Genomic DNA, 8,321 nt, shown 5'->3' on the forward strand with positions numbered 1-8,321 from the left:
CTATCCACTGATGCTCAAAGCCTTGGATCCTTTTTATCACCCTTGCCTTTTGGTTTTAAGGGGTATTGGCTTTTTCTGCTTGCTTTTTCTTTTTCTTTTTCTTTCTTCTTTTTTTTTCGCATATATCTTTTTTTTTTTCTGCAAGCTTTTCACTGCTTTTTCTTGCTTCAAGAATCAATTTTATGATTTTTCAGATCATCAGATAACATTTCTCCTTTTCCTTTCATTCTTTCAAGAGCCAATAATTTTAACATTCATAAACAATCAAATTCAAAAATATGCACTGTTCAAGCATTCATTCAGAAAAACAATAGCATTGCCACCACATCAAGATAATTAAACTGTTTTAAAATTTGAAATTCATGCACTTCTTTTTCTTTTTCAATTAAAAACATTTTTCATTTAAGAAAGGTGATGGATTCATAGGACACTCATAGCTTTAAGGCATAGACACTAAGACACTAATGATCATAAGACACAAACCTAGATAAACATAAGCATAAAAAATTCGAAAAACAGGAAAGTAAAGAACAAGGAGATTAAAGAACTGGTCCACCTTAGTGATGGCGGCTTGTTCTTCCTCTTGAAGATCTTATGGAGTTCTTGAGCTTCTCAATGTCTCTTCTTTGCCTTTGTTGCTCCTCTCTCATGATTCTTTGATCTTCACTAATTTCATGAAGGAGGATGGAATGTTCTTGGTGCTCCACCCTTAGTTGTCCCATGTTGAAACTCAATTCTCCTAGGGAGGTGTTGATTTGCTCCCAATAATTTTGTGGAGGAAAGTGCATCCCTTGAGGCATCTCAGGGATTTCATGATAAGGAATTTCCTCATGCTCATGTCCATGAGTGGGATCTCTTGTTTGCTCCATCCTTTTCTTAGTGATGGGCTTGAGGTCATGCCTTTTTAGTTGAACCGGCTTCCCTCTTGAAAGGGACCTCAGGGATCACTTTCTTCTTGGCCACAACTTCATAGAAGTGGTCTTGATGCACCCTTGAAGGGAATCTCTCCATCTCCCATGACTCGGAGGTGGAAGCTTTTGCCTTCTCTTTCCTCTTTCTAGAGGTTTCTCTGGCCTTAGGTGCCATAAATGGTTATGGAAAAACAAAAAGCAACGCTTTTACCACACCAAACTTAGAAGGTTTGCTCGTCCTCGAGCAAAAGAAGAAAGAGAAGAGTAGAAGAAGAAGAAAAATAGAGGAGATGGAGGAGGCTTTGTGGTTCGGCCAAGGGAGAGAAGTGGTGTTGAGGTTGTGTTAAAATGAAGGAGTGAAGATGGGTTTATATAGGAGTTGAGAGGGGTGTAGGGTTCGGCTAGTATGGGTGGGTTTGGGAGGGTAAATGATTTGAATTTGGATGGTGAGGTAGGTAGGGTTTTATGAAGGATGGATGTGAGTGGTTTTGAGGTCTTGAAGTGATTGGTGAATGGGTGAAGAAGAGAGAGAGTGGTGGGGTAGGTGGGGATCCTGTGGGGTCCACAGATCCTGAGGTGTCAATGATAGCTCATCCCTGCACCGAGTGGCGTGCAAAGATGCCCTTTCTGCCAATTCTGGCGTTAAACGCCGGGCTACTGCCCTTTTCTGGCGTTTAACGCCAGCTCCTTGCCCATTCTTGGCGTTAAACGCCAGTCTGGTGCCCCTTTCTGGCGTTAAACGCCCAGAATGGTGCCAGACTGGGCGTTAAACGCCCATTTGCTGCCCTTACTAGCGTTTAAACGCCAGCAAGCTTTTCCTCCAGGGTCTGCTATTTTTTTCTCTATTTTTCATTCTGTTTTTGCTTTTTCAGTTGTTTTTTGTGACTTCACATGATCATCAACCTACAGAAAACATAAAATAACAATGGAAAATAGATAGATATAACATTGGGTTGCCTCCCAACAAGCGCTTCTTTAATGTCAGTAGCTTGACAGTGGGCTTTCATGGAGCCTCACAGATGTTCAGAGCAATGTTGGAACCTCCCAACACCAAACTTAGAGTTTGAATGTGGGGGTTCAACACCAAACTTGGAGTTTGGTTGTGGCCTCCCAACACCAAACTTAGGGTTTGTCTGTGGGGGCTCTGTTTGACTCTATTTTGAGAGAAGCTCTTCATGCTTCCTCTCCATGGTTATAGAGGGATATCCTTGAGCCTTAAACACAAGGGATTCTTCATTCACTTGAATGATCAATTCTCCTCTGTCAATATCAATCACAGCCTTTGCTGTGGCTAGGAAGGGTCTGCCAAGGATGATGGATTCATCCATGCACTTCCCAGTCTCTAGGACTATGAAATCAGCAGGGATGTAGTGGTCTCTAACCTTTACCAAGACATCCTCTACAAGTCCATAAGCTTATTTTCTTGAATTGTCTGCCATCTCTAGCGAGATTCTTGCAGCTTGTACCTCAATGATCCCTAGCTTCTCCATTACAGAGAGAGGCATGAGGTTTACACTTGACCCTAGGTCACACAGAGCCTTCTCAAAGGTCATGGTGTCTATGGTACAAGGTATTGAGAACTTTCCCGAATCCTATCTCTTTTGAGGTAATCTCTGCCTAGTCAAGTCATCCAGTTCTTTGGTGAGCAAAGGGGGTTCATCCTCCCAAGTCTCATTACCAAATAACTTGTCATTTAGCTTCATGATTGCTCCAAGGTACTTAGCAACTTGCTCTTCAGTGACATCTTCATCTTCTTCAGAGGAAGAATACTCATCAGCGCTCATGAATGGCAGAAGTAAATCCAATGGAATCTCTATGTTCTCAGTGTGAGCCTCAGATTTCCATGGCTCCTCATTAGGGAACTCATTGGAGGCCAGTGGACGTCCATTGAGGTCTTCCTCAGTGGCGATCACTGCCTCTTCCTCCTCTCCAAATTCTGCCATGTTGATTGTGTTTATGGCCTTGCACTCTCCTTTTGGGTTCTCTTCTGTATTGCTTGGAAGAGTATTAGGAGGGAGTTTAGTAACTTTCTTGCTCAGCTGACCCACTTGTGCCTCCAAATTTCTAATGGAGGACCTTGTTTCAGTCATGAAACTCTGAGTGGTTTTAATTAGATCAGAGACCATGGTTGCTAAGTCAGAGTGGTTCTGCTTAGAGTTCTCTGTCTGCTGCTGAGAAGGTGATGGAAAAGGCTTACCATTGCTAAACCTATTTCTTCCACCATTGTTGTTGTTGAAGCCTTGTTGAGGCCTTTGTTGGTCCTTCCATGAGAAATTTGGATGGTTTCTCCATGAAGGATTGTAGATGTTTCCATAGGGTTCACCCATGTAATTCACCTCTTCCATTGATGGGTTCTCAGGATCATAGGCTTCTTCTTCAAATGAAGCGTCCTTAGTACTGCCTGGTGCAGCTTGCATTCAAGACAGACTTTGAGAAATCATATTGACTTGCTGAGTCAATATTTTGTTCTGAGCCAATATGGCATTCAGAGTATCAATCTCAAGAACTCCTTTTCTTCTGACTTGTCCCATTATTCACAGGATTCCTCTCAGAAGTGTACATGAATTGGTTATTTGCAACCATTTCAATGAGTTCCTGAGCTTCTGCAGGCGTCTTCTTCAGATGAAGAGATCCTCCAGCAGAGCTGTCCAATGACATCTTGGACAGTTCAGACAGACCATTATAGAAGATACCTATGATGCTCCATTCAGAAAGCATGTCAGAAGGACACTTTCTGATCAATTGTTTGTATCTTTCCCAAGCTTCATAGAGGGATTCACCTTCCTTCTGTCTGAAGGTTTGGACTTCCACTCTAAGCTTACTCAATTTTTGAGGTGGAAAGAACTTTGCCAAGAAGGCATTGACTAGCTTTTCCCAAGAGTTCAGGCTTTCCTTAGGTTGTGAATCCAATCATATCCTAGCTCTATCTCTTACAGCAAAAGGGAATAGCATAAGTTTATAGATCTCAGGGTCGACCCCATTGGTCTTGACAGTGTTACAGATTTGCAAGAATTCAGCTAAAAACTAATGAGGATCTTCTAATGAAAGTCCATGAAACTTGCAATTCTGTTGCATCAGAGAAACTAATTGAGGCTTAAGCTCAAAGTTGTTTGCTCCAATGGCAGGGATAGAGATGCTTCTCCCATAGAAGTCGGGAGTAGGTACAGTAAAGTCACCCAGCACCTTCCTTGCATTGTTGGCATTGTTGTTATTTTCGGCTGCCATGTCTTTTTCTAGTTTGAAGATTTCTATTAGGTCCTCTACAGAGAGTTGTGCCTTAGCTTCTCTTAGCTTTCGCTTTAAGGTCCTTTCAGGTTCAGGATCAGCCTCAACAAGAATGCCTTTGTCTTTGCTCCTGCTCATATGAAAGAGAAGAGAACAAGAAAGTATGGAATCCTCTATGTCACAGTATAGAGATTCCTTGAGGTGTCAGAGGAAAAGAAGAATAGAAGGAGGAGGTAGAAGAATTCGAACTTATCAAGAGAGATAAAATTCGAATTATTGATAATGGAGGAGTGTTAGTCCTTAAATAGAAGGATGTGAGAAGAGGGGAAGAATTAAAGTAAAAGATTTTGAAATAATTTTGAAAAATTGAAGAATGATTTTCGAAAATTAGAGTTGGGAAAGAAATAAAGTGATTTTTGAAAAAGATTTTGAAATTAGAAAAAGATATGATTGAAAAAATTAATTTTGAAAAAGATGTGATTGAAAAGATATGTTTGAAAAGATATGATTGAAAATCAATTTAGAAAAAAGAAAATTTTTAAAATTAAAGTTGATTACTTGACTATCAAGAAATTAAAAGATATGATTCTAAAATTTAAAATTTGATCCTTTCTTAATAGGCAAGTAACAACTTGAAAATTTTTGAAGTAAATCTTGAATTGAAGCAAGGATTTTTGAAAATGGTAAAAATAAATATAAAATGGAAAGAAATTGATTTTGAAAGAGATATGATTGAAAAGATATGATTTGAAAAAGATTTGATTTTGAAAAAAATGAAAACTTGAAAAAAATATGAATTAAAAACAAAATCTTCCCTCTACCTTTTTGGGCGTTAAACGCCCAGCCAGGTACCCTGGCTGGCGTTTAAACGCCAGTTTTCCTTCTTCACTGGGCATTTTGAACACCCAGCTTTTTCTGTTTGATTCCTCTGCTGAAAGTTCTGAATCTTCAATTCTCTGTATTATTGACTTGAAAAGACATAGTTTTGAAAAATATTTTTGAATTTTTTGATGATGAGAAACAATAAAAATGCAACTAAGATCAAATAAACAATGCATGCAGGACACCAAACTTAAAAATTTTCATATAGGAGACACTAACAAATTGAGAATGCATATGAGAAACAACAAAACACACTAAACAAGAGAATTTAAAGATCAGAGCAAGGAAATCATCAAGAACAACTTGAAGATAAATGAAGACACATGCATGAAATTTTCGAAAAATGCAAGAAAAATAGAAACATGCAATTGACACCAAACTTAAAAATTAATACTAGACTCAAACAAGAAACATAAAATATTTTTGGTTTTTATGGTTTTATAAATTTTTTTTATTTTCGAGAATTATATAGAGAAGAAAATAAAGAGAATCAAAACTTTTAATAAAAATTCCAGGAATCATTGCAATGCTAGTCTAAGACTCCGGTCCAGGAATTAGACATGGCTTACTAGCCAGCCAAGCTTTCAATGAAAGCTCCGGTCCAAAATACTAGACATGGCCAATGGCCAGCCAAGCTTTAGCAGATCATTGCTTTCAACAGCAAAATTAATAGAAATCAACAAGCTCTTGTGATGATAAGTTGAAACCTCGGTCCAAAAGATTAGACATGGCTTCTCAGCCAGCCAGACTTCAACAAATCATCATGAAACTCTAGAATTCATTCTTGAAAACTCCGAAGAACAAAATAGAAAATCTTTTTGAATTTTTGAAAATTTTTTTTTTCAAAAAATAAAAAGGAAAAGTACCTAATCTAAGCAACAAGATGAACCGTCAGTTGTCCAAACTCGAACAATCCCCGGCAACGGCACCAAAAACTTGGTGTTGTTGCCGGATCAAAACTTGGCACTATTATTGCAGGGAACAAATGCGAAATTGTAATTAGGACATTTAAGTCCCCGGCAACGGTGCCAAAAACTTGGTGGGCAAAATTGTGATCATCAATGGCTCCATCAACATGGTACGCACAATTGTAATCTCAACTCTTTATCACAACTTCGCACAACTAACCAGCAAGTGCACTGGGTCGTCCAAGTAATAAACCTTACGTGAGTAAGGGTCGATCCCACGGAGATTGTTGGTATAAAGCAAGCTATGGTCATCTTGTAAATTTCAGTCAGGCGGATTCAAATGGTTATGGATGATGAATGATTAAAAGATAAATAAAACATAAAATAAAGATAGAGATACTTATGTAATTCATTGGTGAGAATTTCAGATAAGCGTATGAAGATGCTTTGTCCCTTCCGTCTCTCTGCTTTCCTACTGTCTTCATCCAATTCTTCTTACTCCTTTCCATGGCAAGCTGTATGTTGGGCATCACCGTTGTCAGTGGCTACAATCCCGTCCTCTCAGTGAAAATGTTCAACGCACTCTGTCACAGCACGGCTATTCATCTGTCGGTTCTCGATCATGTCGGAATAGAATCCAGTGATTCTTTTGCATCTGTCACTAACGCCCCACAATCACGAGTTTGAAGCTCGTCACAGTCATTCAATCCTTGAATCCTACTCAGAATACCACAGACAAGGTTTAGACCTTCCAGATTCTCAAGAATGCCGCCATCAATTCTAGCTTATACCACGAAGATTCTGATTAAGGAATGCAAGAGATAAACACTCAATCGAAGGTAGAACGGAGGTGGTTGTCAGGCACACGTTCATAGGTGAGAATGATGATGAGTGTCACGGATCATCACATTCATCAAGTTGAAGAACAAGTGATATCTTAGAACAAGAACAAGCTGAATTGAATAGAAGAACAATAGTAATTGCATTGATACTCGAGGTACAGCAGAGCTCCACACCTTAATCTATGGTGTGTAGAAACTCCACCGTTGAAAATACATAAGAACATAGTCTAGGCATGGCCATGAGGCCAGCCCCAAAACGTGATCTAAGGTAGCATAGAACTACTCAAAGATTAGCCTCCAAATACAATAGCAAAAGGTCCTATTTATAGAGAACTAGTAGCTTAGGGTTTACAAAAATGAGTAAATGACGTAAATATCCACTTCCGGGACCACTTGGTGTGTGCTTGGGCTGAGCATTGAAGCATTTTCGTGTAGAGACTTCTCCTGGAGTTAAACGCCAGCTTTTGTGCCAGTTTGGGCGTTTAACTCCCACTTTGGTGCCAGTTCCGGCGTTTAACGCTGGGAATTCTGATGCTGACTTTGAACGCCGGTTTGGGCCATTAAAGCTTGGTCAAAGTATGGATTATTATATATTGCTGAAAAGCCCTAGATGTCTACTTTGTAACGCAATTGAGAGCGTACCAATTGGGCTTCTGTAGCTCCAGAAAATCCACTTCGAGTGCAGGGAGGTCAGAATCCAACAGCATCTACAGTCTTTTTTAGCCTCTGAATCAGATTTTTGCTCAGGTCCCTCAATTTCAGCCAGAAAATATCTGAAATCACAGAAAAACACACAAACTCATAGTAAACTAGAAAAGTGAATTTTAAATAAAAACTAATAAAAATATAATAAAAACTAACTAAAACATGCTAAAAACATACTAAAAACAATGCCAAAAAGCGTATAAATTATCCGCTCATCATAGGTGCATAAAACAGAATAATAAATAAAGTAATACTGAACTGGAGTAGCAAGAACGATGGAAAATCAGTTAAGGCCTTGGAGATGCTTATCTTTCTGGATTAATACTTCTTACAAACTACTTTAACAATGAGTTATTCATTCAATGGCAAGGCTGTAAGTGATTAAAGCCGGGGCTAGTGGTCATTAATCTCCTCTGATCCAGATCAAATGTTAGTGCTAATGGTCATCCAATCTGAATGAGGGTGAAGCTCACACAATTCAATCTCTGGTGATCCTACTCAAGTTGTCACAAACAAGGTCAGATCTTCCAGATCGGAGAATGATGCTCTGTATTCTAGCCTTAATGCCACAGAGACCTCAATTACCCATGACTAACAAGATTTCATATCACGTATCCCAATTAGCCTAGATACTCTCTTGGAACCTATGATGTACTCTCAAGCTGTAGCTCAATACTATCCGGCTAAGGCTTCACAAGAGCTCATGTAGAATAAGGGGTCATACTCTCGTTCCACCCCAGATTCATAAAGATGAAGAACGAAAATACATCATAGAATGGAATCAAACATGAATTAAAGTAGAAGAAGTAATAATATTAATCCATAGGAATTAGCAGAGCTCATATCCT

The 8,321-nt window shown here is 39.1% G+C and overlaps 1 non-coding gene across 1 annotated transcript; it reads left to right on the top strand.

Moving 5' to 3' along the window:
* Positions 1–3,623: 3,623 nt before the first annotated feature.
* LOC148553279 (small nucleolar RNA R71) lies at positions 3,624–3,731 on the top strand. The gene has a single exon (XR_015893556.1). It is a non-coding gene; the product is annotated as a small nucleolar RNA R71 (small nucleolar RNA).
* The last annotated feature ends 4,590 nt before the right edge of the window (positions 3,732–8,321 follow it).

This window comes from Arachis ipaensis, chromosome B7 (assembly GCF_059453495.1).
Source record: "Arachis ipaensis isolate K30076 ecotype BB chromosome B7, ASM5945349v1, whole genome shotgun sequence".
Lineage (NCBI taxonomy): Eukaryota > Viridiplantae > Streptophyta > Magnoliopsida > Fabales > Fabaceae > Arachis > Arachis ipaensis.